Here is a 23,777-nt window from a genome sequence, read left to right as displayed (position 1 = left end):
GAACCAAGGATTCCATTGGGGAGCTGAATGCGGAACATAGACCCCACAGAACCCTGCAGGACCCCACAGAACACCACAGAACCCTGCAGGACCCCACAGAACACCACAGAACCCTGCAGGACCCCACAGAACACAACAGAACCCCACAGACCCGGCAGGACCCCACAGAACCCCGCAGAACCCCACAGACCATTCAGGACCCCACAGAACACCACAGAACCCTGCAGGACCCCACTGAACACCACAGAACCCCACAGACCCGGCAGGACCCCACAGAACCCCGCAGGACCCAACAGACCATTCAGAACCCCACAGACCCCGCAGGATCCCACAGACCATTCAGGACCCCACAGACCCCGCAGGACCCCACAGAACCCTGCAGGACCCCACTGAACACCACAGAACCCCACAGACCCCGCAGGATCCCACAGACCATTCAGGACCCCACAGACCCCGCAGGACCCCACAGAACCCCGCAGGACCGAGCAGACCATTCAGGACCCCACAGACCCCGCAGGACCCAGCAGACCATTCAGGACCCCACAGACCCCGCAGGATCCCACAGAGTTCCACAGAACCCCGCAGGGCGCCACAGGCTGCAGGTGAGAGTGAAGCTAAGGGAGTTTAACCATTTCAGGTAGGACCGGTTCTGTTCCTAGAATTTATGATGGTGTGGCAAATCCATGAACCGTTGGCTTTATTGTTCTGTAAGCCAGCCATGAGATATTGAACAATAATAATAATGGGAATTCTTTGCTGCATCTGCTGGAATGGAGGACAGGATGGCAGCGATCCAGAAACTGCCACACAGGCGGGCAGACAATGGGCACCACCTGCCACAGCTGGCACCAAGCGCCATCCAGGAACAAAACTTCCCACCAACCCGGAATACAAAATCCTCAGATGACTTCATGGAGAGAGGGGCCCCGGAGCAAAAGGGGAGCTTGGGACCCCCCATCGCTCTTATTGACATTGATAAGGATTGGAAGAGGGACAGAGTAGCTGCCCATCTGTATCTGCCCCATGGAGCACCATCTGCCCCTCCCCCCAGGGTATGACAAGCTGGACACTGCCCACACCAACTGCTCTGTGCTGCAGATGTATCAAGGCTGTAGATGGGCCCCAGACATTCACCGGGCCCCCCAGATGTGTTTTTGTTATCTGGTTCCCATTGGGGACATTTCCCTTCACTTCCTCTCCTGCATACAGAACAGGAAGTGAGGGGAAATTCTCACCGGAACAGGAGTCCCCATCTGAGGATTTCCCCTCCATTCCTGTTCTGGTGACACCGGTGAATCTGGATCAGGGTCTGGGGTAACCACTGGGGACACAGACCACAAGGGCTGATCAGGGGCCACGTGTGTCCCCTCACATCTGTCCCAGTCTGACCTCCGGCTCCAAGTGACTCCATATCTGGAAATAGCCGGCTCCGAGTCGGGATTATCCGACAAATCCAGTTAAAGGGTTAGAATCTAATTCAGGTGTAATGAGCGGAGACCCCAAATAATCTGCAGACCAGGTGAGCAGGTCAGAGCCACGCCCACTGCCACTATATATAACATCAGCCAATGGGATGCCAAGGAAATAACTTTCCATCAAAAAATTCCAATCATCATTAAACATCAACTTCACCCACAAATGGCAGCACTGAGATTGGCCGCAGTAACAGCCAATCAGATTTTCCCATCTTCAATCCTGATAATTTCCAGACTAAATCCGCTCTGTGAACTTTCCACGAATCGTCTTCTGGACAGAAAATAGAAAATATCTGACTCAGCGGAAATCTGATGAAACCTTCAGAAATCTTCAAAAACATTCCCGAGAATTCTCTGTACAGCACTATAGTATATGTCAGAGCTATATAAATGTATAATAATAGTGTGTGACTGTGGGGGGACATTAGAGTGTCAGCTCACCAACCAGGCCTAGTGTGTATGAGATAAGAGCTGCCTGTGCTGTCCAATCACATTCAAGCCTTCGTCCGGCAATGACAGAATCTGATTGGTTGATGTATGATATTCCCAGAGCTGTTTTCCATCATTACTTTAATCTCTGGTGATCCTGCCACAAGATTCTTTGTTCAGGCACTTCCTGGTATAGGGAAGCTCTGTTATAAACTGAGCAGTGGTCATTGTTGGTTGTGGGGCCAACAAGTCTAGAATGGGGCCCCTATATCTTGGTCTCCTCCCTGCCCCAGCCTGTGATTGGACAGTGAAGGGGCAATCAGGTCATGTGACTCCCCAATCAGGTCATGTGACCCCCACATCAGGTCATGTGATCTATTGTACAAATTACTGTCAGATGTTGGGCTCTGAGGGCCCCAGGGTGAAGTCTTCACTCCCAGGGATGGAAGGTTCCGGAACAGATGTGGCGCTCGATGGGAAGCTACGTAGAATTATTGTCATGTGACCGGTGACACTCCGCAGGCGCCCTAAATCCGCTTTTGCGGAACGTTTTTGAGACAGCAAATAAAAGGCAAAAAACACAGGGGAGGGCGGAGCCAGAGCTCCTTAGGGCGGCACTCCGATGGGCCCTGGGGATCACACAGCCCCCAAGCCCCTATAACCCCCTAGGACCATGATGACATCACAGGACACACCCCTATGACATCACAGGACAGGGAACGATGACATCACAGAGGAGAACACATCCCAATTTTCGGTGATGGGGAAAAGGGTTCTTTGCTGAAATGCTCCACCCTGCCACGCCCCCATTTACCTGACCACGCCCCCATTTTGTAGACACATAACTATGAATACACAAGCAGTGATTGGTTAATCTCCCTGAGCCAGGATTGGTGGATTCCTGGTCCGTCCCCTTCCTCGTGGGAGGTGAATAACTGTCACCCTGCGCTCCCATTGGCTGTCTCTCCTGTTATTGGGGGAGGAGCCTCAGACAGGAAGTGAGTCCCTGTCATTGGAGACCCGTTTCCTTTCATGGTGATCCTCTGGCTTACTTTATATTTCTGGTTTCTAATATCGGTGATACAAATGCTTGGAGTCGGGTGACCGGGATGACCGGTTCTCTTCATGGAATTCCGGCACGCTGGCTGATTTCCCTTCTGTGACCCCGCAGGAAATTCTCCCGGAAACATTCGGTCAGTTCTGATTTGTGGTCGGTTTCTGCCCAGTGACCGCAGTCGTGCTGGTTATTGATTGGTTGTTGCCACCTCCATGGATCCCTCAGGAAATTTCCCAGACTCGGCCGCCACTTCTACAAATTTCCTCAACTGGTTGGCAACAAACTCCCAGCATGCCGAGCGTTGCCAGGCAAATATATGCAAATGAGACAGCTGCTGATTGGAAATTTACATATCTCTGCCTGCAGACTGGAGGATTGTGGGAGATTGCGGAGGGGGGGGGCAAGGGGTCGGTGATCTCAATGGAGGGGGCGGGGTGATTTCTGACCCCCGGGGCCCCCAGTGTCCCTATACGGGAATTTTCAGCATTTCTATGGAGGATCAGATAATTATCTGCAGGAGATTGGGGTGATTGGGGCTCCAATCTAATCCCCCCAGACCCACCTATAACGGGCAGATCATCAGCTCTGAGGGGTCCCGGCTAACGCCCCTTGTGAATTTATGCAGCAGAAGGAGTAGAGGATGGGCCCCTGGGGCCCCCACAAGGTTAGCCCCCAAGGCTGCAGCTTATGGACCCCACTGACCTGATTCGGGCACATGGAGTATTTGCACCCAATGGGGGTATTTTCGCATTTTGTTTCTTCGTTGTTAGTTTTTTATTTTACTTTTTTTCTGTAAAGATATCAGAATGAGATGATGAGGGCGGAGCATAGAGCCAGGTGGGAGGAGCTTCCGTGACCCCAGAGATATTACCTGCCCATTGTACCCAAATATACCCCTCTAGGGCTCTATTCTCCCGACATTCACATTGCCTGGGAAGTCACCAAACCTCCATGATGTGAGAAGCCACCAGTAGGTGCGCGCACCTGTGCACGCTACCAATGGGTTTTACATTGTAAAATCCTCAGGATGGGGGAGATATTTTATTATTATTTTTCAGATCATTGACAGAACTAGGACAGGGAAAGTCGGGAATTCCAGGTGGGGAACGTGGGGCTGTCATGGAATTCCTGCAGAAATGAAGCTGGGTTTAGCGATTCTGAGGCTGAAAATTCAGCGAGATCCCAACAGTGACAACACCTGAAATTGTGTCGGGGCCTGACGTTCATTTTAGGAATATCACAGGGCCCAAACCACAGGAACGCGTTTCGCTTCCTCCTTTGTAGGTTGTAGGAAATTCAGCTTTTCGTGTGATGAGTAAAATGTTTTAGGGTTTCCTTTGCCCAACTAAATGGAAACGAGGGTTCCGGTTCTGGGGGGAGAAGTTTTATGGAATAACAAATCATCTGCTGCCTCAGATGAATCTCCGACATTCCCAACATTGGGAAGAAATGATCGGAAATGTTCCGATGATCCAGAGGTGACACCGAGCAGAATGTTTCCCAAAGGGTGATGGGCCGATGGAAGTGCCACAGCTTCCCCCATTGGTCAGGACAAAGACTTCCATCATACGAGTCATGAAACACGGAACACAACATACAACGTACATGTGTTCTCTGGCACCAGCGCCTGGCGGTTTTCCTCAGTGGTCCCCCTGGCCCGGCCCCTGTGTGGTTTGGCAGGGGCCCCAACACGCCTGGATGATGAATCTGCAGGTCACGGAGTGCACAGAGCCCGGAGGCTGCCAAGTTTCTGGGAGGGGAAATCTCCGGATGGTTTCCGGCTGATTGGGGCTCCTGGGTCACTTTGTAGCATTAAAGGGTCACCCCACCCAGAACTGATATTTTAATGTGTGCTGGAATAATAAAAGGTGGGCAGTTTTTTGCTCTCTGGGTCTTCCCTGGCACTGTACCCCAGCTGTGCCCATTATGAGGGGGTGTAAACCCACATATACCCATTATTATGAGCAGGCCGCAGCCATGAGGTGCAGGGGGACCCCAGAGTGACCCCGGGGATGGTCACATTCACATGTAGGTGGTGCAGATATCGGGGGTGAATTCTCTGATCGGCTGATCCCTCTGTGCAGGGAGGGGGCAGAGAACCAATCAGCGGAACATCCCACGGCCATTGTTTGTGCAGCACTGTGCTGTCTGACATCCAGGTGACCAGAGAATCCACAAAATATGGAACAGCAAAGAGACAGAAATTTAATACTGCATTCAAAATGAGTCAGATAAAGAGTTCCCCTTTAACCTGTGAGATAATGGAAATGCCCCTCTGAAACCAGAATCATGTGTATGAGCTCATCATAGCCAGGCGGGGGCGCCACCACAACCCAGACACAGAAAACCCTACAGAGGGCTGGACGGACCAAAGGTGACCACGCAGACCCCCACCGCCCCTGGGAGCTTATCACCCAGCACCTCCGGACATCAACCAAAATCATGTGAATAATATTCACCCAAATGTTATTTCTGTCTATGATAATTCCCCCCAGCAGAGGGATTCCAACAGGTGGGGGGCTTCCAAATTGCACCAAGAAGATCCCCCCATACCTGCTGCAACCCCCCTGAGCTGATTGGAACCTGAGCATGTTGGAAGCTCCCTCAAGTCTGTCAAAAGTCCCCCCCTGACCCAATGGAAGCCCCCCATACCCAATACAACCCCCTCATACCCAATACACCCCCCTCATACCCAATACAACCCCCTCATACCCAATACACCCCCCTCATACCCAATACAACCCCCTCATACCCAATACACCCCCCTCATACCCAATACCATACCCAATACAACCCCCCCATACCCAATATAATCCCCGACCCAATGGAAGCCCCCCATACCCAATACAACCCCCCAAATTACCCAAAGGAACCCCCTATGCCCCATAGAACCCCCAGGACCCAATAAAAGCCCCTCTTGTACCCATCTGAAGCCCCCAGTTCCTGGCTGGTTATATGACGCCATGATACACCAGACACCATCCCATCCTGATCAGATTCACCCAAATTTCAATCAACCTGAGAAGTGTGAAATATCCAGGGATGTCAGGCATACATGGGGGACCCTTGTCGGATCACCCCCCTATAAGGGGAGGGGGGGTAATGGGGTAAAAGGGGAGACACAGGAACCCAGAGGGGAATTTTACCCCCTTTCCTGTTCTGGTGACAGTGGAATCCCCATCACTTTCTTTCTGTGTGACAACCCGTCCATAGCCGAAACTTCAGAACCTCACACATCATGGGGCCACCACTAGAGGGCATAGACACGAAGTGGCTGCAAGGAATCAAAAAAAAAAGTTGGGGTGATTGTGGCCCTGAGGGTAAATCTGGTGACATCATCACATGGGAATCTGTAATTGGTTGTATTTACCACACATTGGCCCCAGATAAGGTGGCAGGGGAGGGGCTAATACACAGAGACACCCCTACAGCATCCTTATTTCTGATTGGCTGAACATTCATCTGCTGTCCCTATCAACAAATTCACAACCAATCTCACATTCACCAACATCACAGTCCATTCATCCCTGCATTCATGACACTGGGGGGGGGGTCCATGTCCAATGTGTGACCCCACCGACCCCACCAATGACACCTATACAGGGGCCCCCCCATCTAACTACTGGAGAGGTCATATGACTACACAGAGGTGACCCCACCATGACCCCAATGAGACAATGGGGGGCGCTGTCCTCAAACGACCTCTAAACAGTCCCTGTTCACATTTCGGGGTCACTCTGCTCCCATCCTGGCAATGTGGGGTACCGGAGGAGCTGACACTCTAATGCAGCTTTTATGGGGACCCTGTCATCACCATGACAACATGCTAAGAACACGCCTCAATCACGGTGACCACGGAGGAACATTGATTCGTGGCTGCAAAGTGACCACCAACCGTTACATTGGTGTCTGAGCCCAGCCAATCAGAAGAAGGGCCCCAACGATTGGAACTTCTACCCCATTCACATCCATGTGTCATGAGAGAAGAACTCCGACCCCAGCCGTGACATGTGATCCCCCACGCAGCCACGCCCAGACACCACTAAACGTGGCAGGATGTGATGGCATTGGTGCCCCAGTGGGGGGAGGGGGTTCACCATAAGGCAGTGAGGATTTGGGGTTCTCCGTGGTCACCGTACACAATTCTCATCGGGTCACACCTGAAGTCATGTGACACCTCCAGGTATTTATTACCCCTCACAGAGGTCACATGACCTCCCCTGACACCTTCTGCTTTTCTCTCCAGAAGAAAGGATCCATCTTTATTCAGGCATCACATGGGGGTCCATCTACTTCCTGGACTGAGATCAGAGGTGACCCCACAAATGTCTGACACAGATCAGCCCCTGGTGGGGGAGGGGCGGTGACACAATTCATAATGACCTCCTGGGAGTCACATGACTGGTGTGTGGTCAAGGGGTGGTTGTTGGCCCCTTGGTGTCTGGGGCCACGTGTGTCATTATGATAAATATACTCGGTGAGGTCACACGCTGATATTTCAGGTACGCCTGGAGGTGAGGTCACATGATCAGATCTGTCGCCTAACCCCCCCCCCAATGTAAACAGGACGGGAATGGAAAAACCACGACAGCCAAACAGCCAATTAGAAATGTGGCAGCATGTCATTATCTGTGTCATGGAGGGCAAGGAGGAACTACAAGTCCCAGCATTCCATTTACACCAAGCAAACCATCCAGTCCTGAGACTCACACAGCTCTGTCACACAGCTCTATCTGGCAGACCAAAAGACCGGATTATTTCCTGCTGCAGTTCAGTAACACCCACAGGTCTGATCCCTCCCCCAGCCTGTGATTGGACAGTAAAGACTCATGAGCTCACATCTCTCTCCTCATATCAGTATGTCTCTGGTTAGCGCATGAACATTGCAGGACAACTAATTGGTTCTTTGTGCTGCTTTTCCCTCCCTAGAGTCTGAGCTCTGCTGTACATGGGCTGATTTGAGGTACTCACCTTGCTTGAACTTACAATAGGTATCAGGAACAATCGATCGGCAGGGAGCTCTGGCATTAGTACCCACAATGGTTGTGTATGGTGGATCACATGATCATCCTCTGCTTCTGTACATCTGCCGGCTGCTGAAGATGGCAGTTGATGATAAAGTTGGGGTGTAAGTTTGCTCTGGGCTCCTGGGATCTCTGTGGCCCCCAATGACGGTGCCAATATACTGGCCCCCGGGCATCTGATGTTTCTTAATAACTGATATTTACAATGTGGAGGGATATATATGGTGGCGATATGTGGGCCCCAGGGGCAGATATGGGCCCTGTCTGTTACTGATCTGGATGATGTCATCAGGATGGATGATGTCATCATCTATTTATACATCGAGCTGCACTGCTGTTACTGTAGCGCCCTCTACTGACCATACTGCACACTGGCACTGGGCCCTGCGGGGAACACAGGGCCAAAGTTGTCCATTTATTGATTTGTCATTGGCCATATTCAGCATATAATGGGGGGGCACTGTGCTCCATCACCGATTTATCATCCTCACCGGGGAGGTGACCTGGGCTGTAACTGCAGCAGAGAAAAGTCAGCAGGCTGGCAGTTTAAATCTCAGGACTGGATGGACATATATGGATTCATCAGCTTTTCACAGAGCTCCCCTTTATTGGCGACACAGGACGGTAGGGGGGGGGGGGGGGGGGGGGGTGATGGTGGTTGCAGGGGGCCAAATTTGTCTCATATATACCAAATTTGTCTCTATAACCAACCTCTCGTCCCAAGAGCTGACAATCCAAAACATAGACTGAAGCTCCACCCACAATGCACACGGATTAACTTTGATTGGCCAGTCTTGTGCCAGAATATCTCCAGGTGCCCCGTGCCTGCAATCTGATGGCCAGGTCACATGACATCCCCACCAGCCAATCAGAGAGCCTGGCTATGTCAACCACAATCTGGGGGATAATTTATAGCAGCAGGGGCTGATGGGGTGGTGGGGTCACCTATGGGGAGTGGTCAGTGTGACACAAATCTGCATATTAAGCAGGTGGCCCCATCCGTCCATCGCTGTGTAAAGAGAACCAGTCATGTCTGGGATCATTCTAGAAACTCCGGGATTCCTCCCTCACCTGAATTACTCATCTGGATCACTCACCTGGATCATTTACCTGGAATACATACCTGGATCACTCACCTGGATCACTTACCTGGAATACATACCTGGATCACTCACCTGGATACACACTCAGGAGCTGGGGGACAGCATGTGGGGTCAGGCAGATGTCGCAGTGATTGGTTTTCACCTTTACTGGTTGGGAGATGTCCGGAACATTGAAAGTAAATGAGCAGCCGATCTGTGAGATGAGATTGTAAAGTGTGTCACCCTCCTGGGGCCACAGACAGCCCCTCCCCCATCCACCAATCGGAGTGCCTGCCATCACTATGAAACTGGCGGTGGCGGGGGCTGGGGAGCTTCTCTCAGGGGTTTCCAGTCTGTTCAATCATCCATTTATTTTCAGATCATGTGACCAGAGGTGGGTGTCCCGTCCTGAACAGCCAATCAGCTTTCACCTTGTCGGTGCATCTCTGGTTCCTGCTGAAAATAAAATCTTCAGTTGGGTCAACACCAATCTCAGAGGGAGGGCAACCAATCAGTATCTTGAAATGTAACATCGCCCCAAAGGAATGATTGGAGCCGGAGGTCAGAGCAGAGGGGTGACCCCCAAATTCCAAATCCTGGAAACATCGCTGGCAATAATTAGCTCCCTGATGAAGGAGATTAAATACCCCGAAAAGTGTCGGAGGGAAAGGCGTGAAAGAGGGTCAGAAGGTGACAGAGGGTCGGGGGGATATGGAGAGTAAGAGGGTAATGGTGGGTCAGGGGTATATGGATAGTAAGGGGGTAATGGTGGGTCAGGGGGTAATAGAGGTTCAAGGGGTGATGGAAGGTCAGGGGTGAAAGAGGGTCAGGGGTGATGGAGAGCCAGGTGATCAACAAAATCCAAATCCTGGAAACACCGCCGGAAATATTCAGCTACCTGATGAATAAGATATTATACCCTGAAATGTGTCGGGGGTAACGGGGTGGAAGAGAGTCAGGGGGAGATGTAGGGTCAGGGGGTATGGGAGGGTCAGGGGGTAATGGAGGGTCAGGAGGTGATGGAAGGTCAGGAGGTGATAGAGGGTCAGGGGGTGATAGAGGGTCAGGGGGTGATGGAGAGCCGGGTGACCAGCAAAATCAAAATCCTGGAAACGCCGCCGGCATTATTCAGCTACCTGATGAAGAAAATATTATACCCCGAAAAGTGTCGGGCAGTAAGGGGGTGGAAGGGTCAGGGGGTGACAGAGGGTCAGGGGGTGATGTAGGGTCTGGGGGTGATTGACATACAGGGAATCCTGGCCCCAACTTACAGGGAATCTGGGGCCCCAACATACAGGGAATCCTGGCCCCAACATTCAGGGAATTCAGGCCCCCAAAATACAGGGAATAGAGGACCCCCAACATACAAGGAATCCGGGACCCCAAAATACAGGGAATCCGGGACCCCCAACATACAGGGAATCTGGGGCCCCAACATACAGGGAATCCGGGACCCCCAACATACAGGGAATCGGGGGTCTACAAAATAAAAGAAGAAACAACTTTTTCACATATTGTCTCTCTGTACAGCAGTCCAGGTTTAGGAGTCCATAGGGGCCACATTTATGACGATCTGATCTTTCCTTTATGGATGAGGTTTGGAATTTGTGCCATGCGAAAGAAACCAAAAACGGGTCATGTGATGTCATTCCCTCCAATCCTCTGTAGCATTTCTGGAGGCTCCGGCTCCTGAGTGTATGTGTTATAACATTATAATATTATATATAGCATTATATAACGTGTGTTGTGTTAGGGCCCCTAGCACACAAAATGGCCAAATAATTGGACAGGTATTATTTCTCCTCCTGTGCTGCATGCGTTGTTTGTGCTGCAATGCTGAGCTGCACCAATGCATTACCTTTCATTATCACCCAGCAGTGCACAGATGTGGAGGGGCCCCTAACATGCTGGGTGCTGCTCCCAGTCCAAGCCTGAGCACAGGCGCCATCTCATGGCCAAACGTGCAACTGCATCCATCTCATACTGATCCAAGACAGGAATGATCTGCAGGATGAGCTCAGCCACAAAGGATCTGAGCCAATCCTGCGGGGTCCCTTCTATTTCTTGGCACTTTATTGGTCAGATCTCCTTATTGGGTATTTTTATTATTATTGGTTGAGATTTGCACCCTTCCTATGGTGAGTATGAGGGGCTCCCGGCATCTCTATTTATTTTACATTATGAGCCAACCCCCAGAATTATCAGTAATTGGTGGAGCTTTCATAAACCAACTCTCCTTCCATGGGCCGGTGTCCATAGTTCTGGGCCGCTGCCAATGGGGTGCAATGGGCACATACGGCAAGATTTTGGCACCGGTTAGGTTTGTTCCTCCATTGGCTGCCATTTGGGGTCCGCGTTGTGTTCTACCTGGAAAGATTCCGTTCCTACAGAGATGCCTGGACCCCCCCCACCCACATGTGGACAATCCACCCCCTGCAGAGTAATATAAAGAGAACCTGTCATTCATTTAGATTTATTTTATAGTATAATAAGGATTTCCTACATTTTTATCTTCATTTATCGGTTTTATATTTCTCAGTCAGAGGTCGGTGCACTGCAGATCCCAGCAGGCCACAGGCTGATATTCTGTACAATAAAGATTTAGATACATTCACCCCTAGGGATGGAGGATTCATCCCAGCATTAAACCTCCGGTTGTCACAGAGCCACAAATGAAGGATATTTTCACGCTCTTCCTTCAAAGCAGCTGCGGGGGCCCATCTTCCATTAAGTACATTATAGAATGGAAATCCGGCTTTCCATACCCTGCGGACTCCTTTATCAGGACAAACCAACCGCCACCGCCTAATACTGCCACCCTAATCCTCCATATGAGATGTCACAGCAATTACAGGATGGGGACCAGACAGAACTATAATGGTGGGGGATGGGGGGGGGGCCCAAAAACATGGACAGAGGGGACTCATCTATTTATCAAAATGTCTGAAAGGGGAAACATCAACTAACAGATGCAGAATAGTGCCCTATGTAACCATATCATTATTCTCTGTACAGCGCTGCGGTATATGTCAGAGCTATAAAAAATGTATAATAATAACGTGTGACTGTTATGGTATATGTCAGAGCTATATAAACGTATATTAATGGGTGAGTGTGATCTGGGAGCGCTGGGGACATAGTACAGTGGAGTCACAAACAGGTCATTGAGTCATGGAAATACAGGGTTGTACCTCCTATGATAACTATCTGCCTCTGTAATGATGTCAGGGGGGTAAGAAGAGGAATTACACCACACTGGGTAAATTATTAACAAGTACAAAGTAAAGGGGCTCAGAAGTTTGAGGGCACTTTTGGGGCACTGGGTGGGTTTAGCTTGAATAAAACCATGAAATAATTTCTGCAGGATGAAGATGGTGTCCTGTGTCAGCCATTAGGAAAGATTGAAAGTTTTGAACTAAAATGAAAGAATGTATTATTTGATGTGACACCCAGACATCACATGACCCCCAAACAGGGTTACGAGTCGGTCAGTTCTATTTGGGTTCGGGAATGTTCCAGGGTCGGTCGGGTATTTTTGGAGTCAGTCGGTTATATTTGGGGTCAGTGATGTTCCAGGGTCGGTTATATTTGGGGCTGATTGGGTATATTTGGGTCGGTCAGTTATATATAGGGTCGGCCATATTTGGGGTTGGTCGGGTATATTTGGTATCGGCGATGTTCCAGGGTCAATTGGGTATATTTGGGGTCAGTCGGTTATATTTGGGGGCGGTTATATTTGGAGTCGTTCAGTTATATTTTGGGTCGACGATGTTCCAGGGTTGGTCATATTTGGGGTCTGCGATGTTCAAGGGTCGGTCATATTTGGGGTCGGCCGGTTATTTTTGGGGTCGGCGATGTTCCAGGGTCGGTTATATTTGGGGTCGTTCGGTTATATTTGGGGTCGGCGATGTTCCAGGGTCAAGTATATTTGGGGTCAATCGGTTATATTTGGGGTCGGCGATGTTCCAGGGTCGGTCATATTTTGAGTCGGTCGGTTATATTTGGAGACGGACGGTTATATTTGGTGTCGGTGATGTTCCAGGGTCGGTTATATTTTGGGTCGGATGCTTATATTTGAGGTTGGTTGGGTATATTTGGTGTCAGTGATGTTCCAGGGTCGGTTATATTTTGGGTCAGTCAGTTATATTTGGGGTTGGTCGGGTAAATTTGGTGTCGGTGATGTTCCAGGGTTGGTTGGTTATATTTGGGGTTGGTCGGGTATATTTGGTGTCAGCGATGTTCCAGGGTCGATTGGGTATAGGTTGGTTGGGTATATTTGGTGTCGGTGATGTTCCAGGGTCGGTTATATTTTGGGTCGGTCGGTGATATTTGGGGTTGGTCGGGTATATTTGGTGTCGGTGATGTTCCAGGGTTGGTTGGTTATATTTGGGGTTGGTTGGGTATATTTGGTGTCAGCGATGTTCCAGGGTCGATTGGGTATATTTGGGGTCGGTCGGGTATATTTGGGTGCGTTTATATTTGGAGTCGGTCGGTTATATTTGGGTCGGTCAGGTATATTTGGGGTCGGCGATGTTCAAGGGTCGGTCATATTTAGGGTCGGTCGGTTATTTTTGGGGTCTGCGATGTTCCAGGGTCGGTTATATTTTGGGTTGGCCAGTTATTTTTGGGGTTGGCAATGTTCCAGGGTCAGTTATTTTTGGAGTCAGTCGGTTATATTTAGGATTGGCAATGTTCCAGGGTAGGTTATATTTGGGGTCGGCCATTTTTTATTTTGTGGTCGGCGATGTTCCTGGGTCGGTTATATTTGGAGTCGGTCGGTTATTTTTGGGGTCTGCAATGTTCCAGGGTCGGTTGGTTATATTTGAGGCTGATTGGGTATTTTTTGATGATGTTCCAGGGTTGGTTGGTTATATTTGGGGTTGGTCGGGTATATTTGGTGTCAGCGATGTTCCAGGGTCGATTGGGTATATTTGGGGTCGGTCGGGTATATTTGGGTGCGTTTATATCTGGAGTCGGTCGGTTATATTTGGGTCGGTCAGGTATATTTGGGGTCGACGATGTTCCAGGGTTGGTGATATTTGGGGTCGGCGATGTTCAAGGGTCGGTTATATTTTGGGTTGGCCGGTTATTTTTGGGGTTGGCGATGTTCCACGGTCAGTTATTTTTGGAGTCAGTTGGTTATATTTGGGATTGGCAATGTTCCAGGGTCGGTTATATTTGGGGTCGGCCATTTTTTATTTTGGGGTCGGCGATGTTCCAGGGTCAGTTATATTTGGAGTCGGTCGGTTATTTTTGGGGTCTGCGATGTTCCAGGGTCGGTTGGTTATATTTGGGGCTGATTGGGTATTTTTTGATCGTCGTTTATATTTGGGGTCGGTTGGTTATATTTGGGGTTGGTTAGGTATATTTGGTGTCAGTGATGTTCCAGGGTCAGTTATATTTTGGGTCGGTCGGTTATATTTGGGGTTGGTCGGGTATATTTGGGGTCAGTGATGTTCCAGGGTCGGTTATATTTGGGGCTGTTTGGGCATATTTTGGATCGGTCGGTTATATAAAGGGTCGGCCATATTTGGGGTCCAGGGTGGATTGGGTATATTTGGGGTCAGTCGGGTATATTAGGGGTCGGCCGTTTTTTTTTGGGGTCAGCGATGTTCCAGGGTCGGTTATATTTGGAGTCAGTCGGTTAGATTTGGGGTCGGCGATGTTCCAGAGTCGGTCATATTTGGGGTCAGCCAGTTTGTTTGGGGGTTGGCGATGTTCCAGGGTCGGTCAATTATTTTTGGGGTCGGCGATGTTCCAGGGTCGGTTGGTTATATTTGGGGTTGGTGATGTTCCAGGGTCGGTTATATTTGAGGTCAGTTGGTTATATTTGGGGTTGGTCGGGTATATTTGGGGTCGACGATGTTCCAGGGTCGGTCATATTTAGGGTCGACGATGTTCCAGGGTCGGTCATATTTGGGGTCGGCGATGTTCAAGGGTCGGCCGGTTATTTTTGGGGTTGGCGATGTTCCAGGGTCGGTTATATTTGGAGTCGGTCAATTATTTTTGGGGTCTGCGATGTTCCAGGGTCGGTTGGTTATATTTGGGGCTGGTTGGGTATTTTTTGATCGTCGTTTATATTTGGGGTTGGTTGGGTATATTTGGTGTCAGTGATGTTCCAGGGTCAGTTATATTTGGGGCTGTTTGGGTATATTTGGGATTGCTCGGTTATATAAGGGGTCGGCCATATTTGGGGTTGGTCGGGTATATTTGGTGTCGGCGATTTTCCAGGGTGGATTGGGTATATTTGGGGTCAGTTGGGTATATTAGGGGTCGGCCGGTTATTTTTGGGGTCAGCGATGTTCCAGGGTCGTTTATATTTGGAGTCAGTCGGTTGGATTTGGGGTCGGCTATGTTCCAGAGTTGGTCATAATTGGGGTCGGCCAGTTTTTTTTGGGGTCGGCGATGTTCCAGGGTCAGTCGGTTATTTTTGGGGTCAGCGATGTTCCAGGGTCGGTTGGTTATATTTGGGGTAGGTGATGTTCCAGGGTCGGTTATATTTGGGGTCGGTCGGGTATATTTGGAGTCGACCATGTTCCAGGGTCAGTCATATTTGGGGTCGACGATGTTCCAGGGTTGGTCATATTTGGGGTCGGCGATGTTCAAGGGTCGGTCATATTTAGGGTCGGCTGGTTATTTTTGGGGTCGGCAATGTTCCAGGGTCAGTTATATTTAGGGTCAGCCGAATATATTTGGGGTTGGCGATGTTCCAGGGTCGGTTATATTTGGAGTCAGTCGGTTATATTTGGGGTTGGCGATGTTCCAGGGTCGGTTATATTAGGGGTCGGCCGGTTATTTTTGGGGTCAGCGATATTCCAGGGTCAGTTATATTTGGGTTCAGCAATGTTCCAGTGTCAGTTGGTTATATTTAGGGTTGGTGATGTTCCAGGGTCAGTTATATTTGGGGTTGGCGGGTTATATTTGGGGTTGGTCCGGTATATTTGGTGTCAGCGATGTTCCAGGGTAGATTGGGTATATTTGGGGTTGGTCGGGTATATTTGGGGGCGGTTACATTTGGAGTCGGTCGGGTATATTTGGGGTCGACGATGTTCCAGGGTTGGTCATATTTGGGGTCGGCGATGTTCAAGGGTCGGTCATATTTAGGGTCGGCCGGTTATTTTTGGGTGATGTTCCAGGGTCGGTTATATTTTGGGTCGGTCGGTTATATTTGGGGTTGGTCGGGTATATTTGGGGTCAGTGATGCTCCAGGGTTGGTTATATTTGGGGCTGTTTGGGTGTATTTGGGATCGGTCGGTTATATAAGGGGTCGACCATATTTGGGGTTGGTTGTGTATATTTGGTGTCGGTGATGTTCCAGGGTCAGTTGGGTATATTTGGGGTCAGTCGGTTATATTAGGGGTCGGCTGGTTATTTTTGGGGTCAGCGATGTTCCAGGGTTGGTTATATTTGGAGTCAGTTGGTTATATTTGGGGTCGGCGATGTTCCAGAGTAGGTCATATTTGGGGTCGGCGATGTTCCAGAGTAGGTCATATTTGGGGTCGGCCAGTTATTTTTGGGGTCGGCGATGTTCCAGGGTCGGTTGGTTATATTTGGGGTCGAAGATGTTCCAGGGTTGGTCATATTTGAAGTCGGCGATGTTCAAGGGTTGTCATATTTAGGGTTGTCCGGTTATTTTTGGGGTTGGCGATGTTCCAGGGTCGGTTAGTTTTTGGAGTCAGTCGGTTATATTTGGGGTTGGCGATGTTCCAGGGTCGGTTATATTTGGGGTCAGCCGGTTATTTTTGGGGTCGGCGATGTTCCAGGAACGGTTGGTTATATTTGGGGCTGGTTGGGTATTTTTTGATCGCCGTTTATATTTGGAGTTGGTTGGGTATATTTGGAGTCGGTGATGTTCCAGGGTCGGTCATATTTGGGGTTGGCCGGTTATTTTTGGGGTCGGCAATGTTCCAGGCTCGGTTATATTTGGAGTCAGTCGGTTATATTTGGGGTAGGGGATGTTCCAGGGTCGATGTGGTATTTTTGGGGTTAGTCGGTTATATTTGGGGTCGGTTATATTTGGGGTTGGCTATCTTTGGAGTCGGTCGGTTATATTTGGGGTCAGCGATGTTCCCCTCAGGCCATATATAATGTTGGCAGCTTTCCCATGATCCTCTCCGGCAGTGCCTGGCTGTCACCCTTTATCACTGCATTGCCCCTCATACCCGGCGCTCCCTATTCGTTGTCACCGTCTATGGATGATGATTCGCCGCTCTGGGTATTGTGGTGCCACTGATGTTCCCGCTGACATTGGGTGCCGGATCTGTCGGTGGCTTTCAGCAGAAATTGGTCACAGTCAGCTGAAGAGAGCGAAGATTCGGCGTTATCATTCACAGAAGCGTGAAATCGGCAGCGCCCCTCCACCCCGCTCAGCTCTTTACTGGCCGCCGGCTGGTTGAGCTCCCTCAGAAGATAATTCTGCAACATTTCTCCAGATATTCACCGGCTTAACCAGATTCACCCACAGGAAATCTCAGCCCCTCCAGTCCACAGAAAGTGTGTCAAGGCCATGCGCTCCACCGGGATAATAATGATTCCCATGGGGGAGGGGATCGGCAGAGATGCCGCTTCTTACCATCCACCGCCATGGCAGAACCTGGAGCATGGATACTAATTCATTGGAAGAAATTTGTGCTGATGAATCCATTACACAAATATTAATCAAAGCCGCCCATGAGCTCGTCAGTGACTTGGCCTAGGCTTTGATGTAATTTTTCTGCTGCAGGCAGGAGGAAGCATTTCCTCAGTCTCCTCTCTCCAGAGATCAGACTGCCAGTCACAAGGTGAGAGGTTACAGCAGGGGCTGATCTGTGTCAAACATTTGTGACCACAGATGCCAGGATTTCCATAATGGGGTCACCTCTGAGCCGGAATGTCAGTGCAGGAAGTGGATGGTGACCCTGAATGATGCCTGAACAAACATGGCCCCGTCCTCCTAGCATGGCACACACTGGCAGATGGGCTCACCGTCCAATCATGGCACAGGACACCAGGGGGATATACAGAGTGCACCTCCAGGCTGTGACTGGCCCCAAGGATGATGGGAGTTGTGATGATATATGCCATGGTGGGCTCCTTACTGTGGGGCACCATATGCAGTGGCGTAGTAGCAGGGGGGCAGATAGTCGCGCATTCGCTGCACAGAAAACCCTGCGGCCTCCAGAAACCGCAAAATAAAACCAAAGAGTGAAATATTCGCAGAAAAAGAACTTCCAATCCCAAAGCTTTATTAGTTCATTACAGTGGGGGGAGGGGGGAATGCAGCCAGACATCAAAGCCATGGCAGAGCCTAACCTGGCAGACCGGGGCGAGAATGATCCTACAATGTCAATTACAGAGGAATGGCTGCAAGCGATGCTGCGCTACAGAGTTATTTATAGAGACACCCCCCCATGCCATAGAAAAAACAGTGCGGTATGGACACACCGGGCACCTACCACCCCACTGACACCTACACCCCTCCCCCCACTGACAACCAATTCCGCCGCCAATTATGCGTGGTCCCGCATTGGACTGTTTTATAGACACAAATAATACCGGGAATTTTAGTAGCGGCGCTTTATTTTCGGCCCTCTGTGTATATGAGTATGACACCCCTGCTCTAGAGGATTATAGGAACCATCAGAAGCCCCTTGGTGCAGCACCCCCAGTGGTGGATAAAGGGATAACACCCCCTCCAATAGCCCAGCTGCCTCCCATATTTGAAGGCAATAATGCCCCCATGTATCAGCTAAAACTAAGATTTGAGAAATTTTCTAATCAACAGTTCTCTCCATAGAAATGCTTCCTGTATGATAGAACAAACTACTTGGGGGGCATTGTGGGAGGGGCAGAGACACAAACTACTGGGGGAAATCTCCCCATTGTGGGAGGGGCAGAGACACAAACTACTGGGGGAAATCTCCCCATTGTGGGAGGGGCAGAGACACAAAATTTTGGGGGGATTGCTGAACCCCACTAAAAATGAGGAGTGAATCCTGGGAAGATATTCCATCCTTCTTATTTCTCAGGTTATACAGGGTTAATTTATAGGAAGACCAATCTTTATCTTACATTGAATGTCATCATACATCGGCCAGAATACTGGAAACCCAGCTGCTGTAAGGAGGGTGGGAGTGATTGTATATATGAGGTGACGGCTGTGTTCTTTGTATTTCATCCATCAGGCTGTGAAATCCTCCATATTTGGCCTCCATCTCCTCCTGGAATTGGTTGACCTCATTTGCCCCTCATCTGGTGATCCAATCAGCTCATCCATATGCTGTTCCATATTTCCCATTCTATATCAATCATTTCGAATTGCAGCTGTCGATGTCAGTCCAGGGTCCCTGCCATGGCACTTCTAATGTCACATGATCTTATTGGGTAAGGATCCCCTCCCACTGGCACAGGCCCAATAACATTGCAGAGCAGTGCATTACTGAAGTCCATTTGGGGTGCCGGTAAGAATGAATGGTGGCCATACAGACTAATATTGCGATGTGCAGCCATGAATACAATGTGACATAACACACGCATGGATTGTTGCAATGCATTAGTAGAATGTGGCCCTAAATGTGTGATATTTGGGGCCCCAGGGGGAAGATCAGCAGTAAGGATGGAGCCCCATAGGTGACCAATGGGTCACAGCCAGAATCAGCTGCAGTTGCCGCAATCACCCACCAGATGGCGCACAGCTACCACACTTGGGTCCCATTGGAGGAAGTCTTTTGGTTGGATTTGGTATTTTGCTTTTTCATGTTTTTTTTCTCATTAATCCTCTTTCACCATATGTACAAAGAGTGAATACATTCATTTTACTGGCGTCTCCTTGTAGCTGCCATCATGTTATCATTATGAAATCTATTAGATTGATTTACTTTGCACAAAAGGTGAAAATCTCAGAATTCTTTTTTACAAATATTGCAATTCGTCATTATCAGTGATCAGACAAGAATATTCCTTAATATTATTACACAGTATGTATATAGCGCCATCATATAACGCAGCGCTGTACAGAGTCATGTCACTCCGTTATCTCAGAGGCCTCCCGCACATTCATGTCTAATATTCTGCACAAATCTAAAAATCCGTCTCTCCCCAAACTGATTAATGGAGAGAGACATGATTATTATTCCTTTATGGCTAAATATTCACCCACAGAGGCTCAGTCAATGCCAAAAAACCATTTTACTGTCACCATAGGGGAATAAAACCCAACAAGTATTCATAATGGTTCTGGGCCACCCTAGGAGGCAATAAAAAAACATACAGCCATGCACCCTGTGGCCCCAACCCATGGTAGGTGACATTGTGTGCTCACTAGGTAAAGTCTAGAATGAGTTTGCCCTTTGTCTCTTGGCTTTTATATGATGCAAAGCCCCTGGAGGATTCTGATGACAAAGAATGGAAGAAATTATCATTCTATGTATTGTGTATGCTATTTGTATAAATGTTACCAAGATAAACCACCAGGGGGCACGCGTGTATTCCTAATCAATAAATAAGGATCTAGTGGCACCACCTAGTGGAGTTCTGAGTGAATAGCATCCATCAGCTTCAATGATTCTTTTCAGGAAGTGGAAGAGTGGAATGTGGATTCACTTCTTATTCACTTCTTATTCATTCTACCAGGTAGAAATATGAGAAATATGAGACAGCTGGGGTGTTCTGCTCATACAAAACTCATTGTGATTTCATTATAAGATTTGCTGGAACTTCATCACCTTCCATAGAAAAGCGATTCACTCAAACATTCACTAGTGTCCTATTACATGGCCCCATCCTGGTTACAGTTTTATCCCTGGGGGAGCCCAAAGATCTTCAATGCGAAAGGTTAATTGTGGTTCCTATTGGCACTGAGCAGGATGAGGGGTTCTATGCCTGGCACACTATGACAGCCCCAATTCACATCACAGGGGGTGCACAATTCCTCCATTTCACCAGATGGGGGACCCCCAGACAACTTCCTGGCAGGGAGAAGTTTATATAGAACCCCGAACAATCTGGCCAATAATTAACAAAATGTACAAACAGCAGAATAATAGAAACCGTGATAGGAGAACAAGGAGCGCAACACAACCACAAGATTATTACCGGAGTCACCAAACCGGCTCAACGCCATTCCACAACTCCCATCATTGCAACACCAAACCGCCCGGGACACACTGATACCTTTATATAGCTCTGACATATACCACAGTGCTGTACAGAGATCACTGAGCCAGTCCCATCAGTCTCTGTACAGAGGAGCTGACACTCCTGTACAGAGGAGCTGACACTCTAATGCCCCTCCCCCCGGTGGATTTTTTGGTTTTTCCGGTTTTTCTATTTTTAGTCTAGTTGGATAAAGGTTTTGCGTTCGGGGAGGTGATATCATCGGTCACCTTGCTGATTGGTCGGAATGTCATATGACTCGCAGTGACGCAGTCGGTGGCTCTGGGTGTGAATTCTGTAAACAAATCACAAATCTGTCAATTTACATCCAATGGAAACATCCGGTGAAGTGGGCCTGGGTTGGCCCAATAGTTCCGCACACAAATGTGACCCAAGCCAGCGCCCCCTATCTGTCACCCCATAGATATCACTGTAACCCCCTGACACCCTTCATCTGATCCCCTCCCCACAAGGACGGCACCAGCTTTGTTCTGGCATCATCGGAGGTCATCTTCCTGATTGTCACAATCATGTAAATCCCGTTTACTGGCAGTGATTGGTGAGGAGGAGATTATAGTGCCAGTGATGTCACAGCCGGGAATGATAATTAATATTCTGTGGATTGGGAAATCAGCCAATGGGGACAATTAGAATCGCTGTGCAGGAGATCAAAAATCAATCAAATCTGCAGAATCATCCTTCCTATAAACCATATAGCATACACCAATCACACGCCGTATGGATGGATAGGAGAAGCAGAATGTCCAATCAGAAATCATCAAACTGACAATTCCTCGCAGGGGGTCACCGGCCAAGGTGAAGGTTACAAATTTCTGCTCCAATCAAAATTCACCCTCTTATTGGGTCTCTGCCATTGGCCAATGCTGATCACCTGACCCTGGAGGTACTGACTGCTGTGCAGATCTCCAGGTTGGGAGATTTCCTTCTCTTCGATTGGTGGAAGTTTTAGGAAGATGATGTCACGTCATTGGTGGAAGGATACTGTGATGGAATTTTCCGTCTTCCTCTTCGTGGTTTTTTAACTTTTCATCACAATGATTTCTTTGTCAGGATTTGTGGTTCGGGGGAGGTCGGGTTATTTCATCCAAATATTCACAGCACAATATCCGAATATTAATTGGTGGATTCCGGAGATCTCCCCATTCCACTCCGCCATAGCCCTAAAGTGAGGTTGTGGTATTTCTCCAATTGGTGATCACGGAGTGTAAACGCTGAATAGGAAGTGAAAGAAAGAGGTCTGGACTCCAGATAAGTAATAAATCATTCACTATTGTATTCACATCTCCATGCAGAATTATTCAGGTCCATGCGAGTATTTCTCCAGATCAGTTATAATAACACTGGACAACAATTTCTCTCTATATAGAAATAATTAACCATAAAAGTACACAAATTACCCGACGCGTTTCACCTCGAGGGGCTTCTTCAGGGGCGCGTTTTTTGGGGAGACTTAACGGTCTTTATTCAAGTACAACCTACCCAACCCTACTATATAGACAGGATTTGTTGTCTAGTTTTATCAACCAGAACCTCCACCAGAACCTCAAACCCAACTTCAACCTAAAGACCGCCCTCCAACAACTACAAAACCTCCAACTCAATCCCCGATCCCTCCCACTCACCTCAGTGTTGCAGTGCCACCTGCAGGCAGAGGGAAGAAGTGTTTGGGCTCTTTGGATCCCCAATAAAAAGCCACAAATCTGGACTTCTACCGTCACCTGCAGCCTCATCCATGAGAAATGGGGGAAAACCCCAGCAAATACTCTCCAACCCCACACAATACCATACATGATTGGTTGTAACAAATAAAAAATCTGATCCATTTTGTGTTGACATCTCAGATACCCCACACCGGTCCTATAGGGGGGTTTTTGGTGAATTTACTATTAAACCCCCACTCCCTCCCCCCAGGGATCCCCAGTGTGACTCCCTCCCCCCAGGGAATCCCCAGTGTGACCCCATATTCACCCTCAGATTCCCTGGGACTTCCGATGGCGCAGACATACATGGGGGGATCCAATCTCCTCAGAAAGCCCAGCAACCTCAACCAAATTGGGAATAGAGACACCTCAGGATGGAAAATACTAAAGAGAACCTGTGACAGTGGCTGCATCCAGGTGAGACCCCAATTCCAGGACACCTCTGACCTCTGCTGCCACCCCGGGTCATATAATACCCCCGGACTGAATATTTCCGCCCAGATCTCATCAGCTGATGTGTGGAATCCCCTCCTTGTGGGAGGATCCAGTCACTGCATTGGGGGAGGGTCCAGTCAGCTGCTTGTGGGAGGGTCCAGTCAGCTCCCTGTGGGAGGGTCCAGTCACTGCATTGTCGGAGGGTCCAGTCAGCTCCTTGTGGGAGGGTCCAGTCACTGCATTGGGGGACGGGACAAGTCAGCTCCTTGTGGGAGGGTCCAGTCACTGCATTGGGGGAGGGATCAGTCAGCTGCTTGTGGGAGGGTTCAGTCAACTCCTTGTGGGAGGGTCCAGTCAATGCATTGTGGGAGGGACCAGTCACTGCATTGTGGGAGGGTCCAGTCACTGCATTGTGGGAGGGT

The sequence above is a fragment of the Pyxicephalus adspersus genome, chromosome 8, assembly GCF_032062135.1.
Source record: "Pyxicephalus adspersus chromosome 8, UCB_Pads_2.0, whole genome shotgun sequence".
Classification (NCBI taxonomy): Eukaryota; Metazoa; Chordata; class Amphibia; order Anura; family Pyxicephalidae; genus Pyxicephalus; species Pyxicephalus adspersus.
This window is presented reverse-complemented; position numbering follows the sequence as displayed.